The sequence below is a fragment of the Pteropus alecto genome, unplaced genomic scaffold (genome assembly GCF_000325575.1).
Source record: "Pteropus alecto unplaced genomic scaffold, ASM32557v1 scaffold185, whole genome shotgun sequence".
In the NCBI taxonomy this organism is placed as follows: Eukaryota; Metazoa; Chordata; class Mammalia; order Chiroptera; family Pteropodidae; genus Pteropus; species Pteropus alecto.
In genome coordinates, this window is record NW_006438088.1 from 11,415,771 (window position 1) to 11,418,476 (window position 2,706).

Genomic DNA, 2,706 nt, shown 5'->3' on the forward strand with positions numbered 1-2,706 from the left:
CAAAGTAACTGCTTAATCTCAGACTAACCAAAACAATATTGTACTGCAGCTTAGTAACCTTTCTTGCACCTGACCCTACCCTTAACTATAAAAATCTATTAAATTCATAATATACCTAGATTATTATAAGAATTAACAGCTATATGAAATAATAAACCTCTGACACTATGTTAGGGGAGTGGGGGAGACTAGATAAAGGAAGGAGATGGTCTTTGAAGGACATTACTGTAAAGCAGTGGTCCCTAACCTTTTTGGTACCAGGGACCAGTGCTCTTATGAGAATCTAATGCCTGGGGCTCTGAGGTGGAGCTGATGCCATGATGCTAGCACTGGGGAGTGGCTGCAAATACAGATGAAGCTTCCTAAGCTCACCCGCCACTCACCTCCTGCTATGCAGCCCAGTTCCTAACAGACCCTGGGGTTGGGGACCCCTGCTGTAGAGCTCCAACAGGGGTTAAGGAATGGCATTTCCATGCTGTAATTACATGCAAAGATAACCCCTTCCCAGTGCCCTCTCCTGGTCTGCCAGGGACATCCTACTCGCCCTACCAGCCTCTGACACTTCCAAGGCTCCGCCCATTTCATGCTCCATTCTGCCTTCTCTGACCTTCACCCGGGTCACATAGAACTTAAAAATAAAATTTAAAAATGTGTAAAGCCTCTGGTAAGCCTTCCTGTTTTAAAAGCAACCCTGGGTTTAGAAACACATGGAGTCTACGGCCATGCCACCCTGAACAAGCCCGATCCCATCTGGTCTCAGAAGCTAAGCAGCGTCCAGCCTGGTTAGTACTTGGATGGGAGACTACCTAGGAATACCAGGTGCTATAGGCATAAAAAATAAAAATTAAAAAAAAAAAAGAAAAAAGAAACACATGGAGAAGATACACATTCTTGAAATGCCCTCTGTGCACACTGCTCTTTCCTCTGGTCTAGACTGCCTTTCCCCTGGACTTACTGTAATTCATCCAGAGTACAGCAAATCAGATCAGATCAATCAAAAGTTTAAAATTCTTAAGGATTCTCTCCCTAGGAGTTAAGGATAAAGATAAGAGTTAAGGATTTCAGCATTCAAGCATTCAAAGGTCAAGTCCCTTCGATATCTGACCCCTTTACCGCTTTGGCCTTCTGTCTTGCCATACATGCTTACCCCACGGTTAGCTCCAGTCAAGCCCTGTCTACGAGCATGCCTTTAAACATGCTATCTTCTCTATCCAAAGCCCACCCCCATCCCAGCCCTAACCTATTTGTCCCCAAAGATGAATTCACACCAGCTTGGACACTGTTTTACAGCTGTTGATTTCCTTACTTATTCTTAAGAACAATTGCCTCTTATTTTTTATTTCCTGTACCTGGCATAGGACCTGGCTTTAAACCAGTCAACAAAAATTCCTTCATCACTTACTGTATGCTGGGAGCTGTGCTAAGCTCTGGGGATAGAATAGCGAGCCTCTTTCCTTGGGAGCTGCAACTCAAAGTGAAGTCAGACAGGAAATGGAGAGGGCATATAGGCTAGGAAGAGGGAACACACAGAGGAAACTTTGTAAATATACCGTTAATGAATATGTGAGAGAAAATAGCGTCTTATAGAGAAATAGGCAGGAAAGCAGAGCAAATGTGTTTCCATTTAAACAAATAAATATACAACATGTCAAGGGGTGGTGAGACAAGGAAGGACTGTCTTAAGTATGTGACTCTGAGCAGGAATTCTCAGATGGACAAGGTGGGTCAGAGGGAAGAGTCAGTATATAATCAAAGATGTAAGAGAGCGGTCTGTAAGACAACTCCAAATCAAGTCATATTGTAGAGGATCTGGATGCACTGGGAGCACAATGGGAGATAAGAATTCACATCCTAGGGGACTTGGTATCCCAAGCCAAGAAATTCAGATTTTACCGTTTAGATGTTCTCTAATTCGTGTGGCACCTGTAAGTGGATCATGAAATCATGTCAGTGGGTTGCAAACAGCACTGGGGTAAACCAGTTGTTTCAGTTATATTTCTATATTTATTATACATGTATATGTGCACAGGGAATTCTTACAGTACATCAGTCCTGATCAAATAGGTTTGAAAGCCACTGCTGCTAGCTATGGGGAACCACTGAAGAGCTGGGACATCTTTGGCATTTAAAAGATGTGGTTTCAGTAAGAAGAGATTAAAGGACAAGGCATTTTAGAGAATGGCTTTAGGAATCCAGAAGTAAGACAGTAAAATAGTGGCACTTGGAGAGAGAAAAAGAGATAGACTTGATATCTAAATAATAGATACATTTGATGATTCATCCTTCCTTTCCATTTCCACTGCTATGATCCTCGATCGGCCCTTATTATTTCTTTTATAATCAGTTTCTGACTCATTTTATGTTCTTGACCATCTTAAATTCATTCTTCACACTGCATTGAAGGACTCACCTGATAATCTCACTTTTCTGTTTATACATTAGCGGTCACTTATTGCCCCATGATCCAACCATTCTATTCAGCTTCAGTTCTTGACTCTCTTCTTTGGGCTCATTTTCTACAAATCCCATGTAGATTCTTGCCTCTATATTTTGGATTTTGTTGTCCTCTCTGCTGAAAATGTTTTTCCCATTTTAAAGGCTTCCTTTAACTCAACCTTCATTAAGTTTAAGCGTTACTTCCTCCAGGAAGCCTTCCCTGATTTCTCCCAATGTGGCCAAATACCATCCCCCGCCATCTTTTCTCCC

At 42.0% G+C, this 2,706-nt stretch overlaps 1 pseudogene; it reads left to right on the forward strand.

The window, feature by feature from the left end:
* The first annotated feature begins 712 nt into the window (after positions 1-712).
* LOC112482587 lies at positions 713-831 on the forward strand (annotated as a pseudogene).
* The last annotated feature ends 1,875 nt before the right edge of the window (positions 832-2,706 follow it).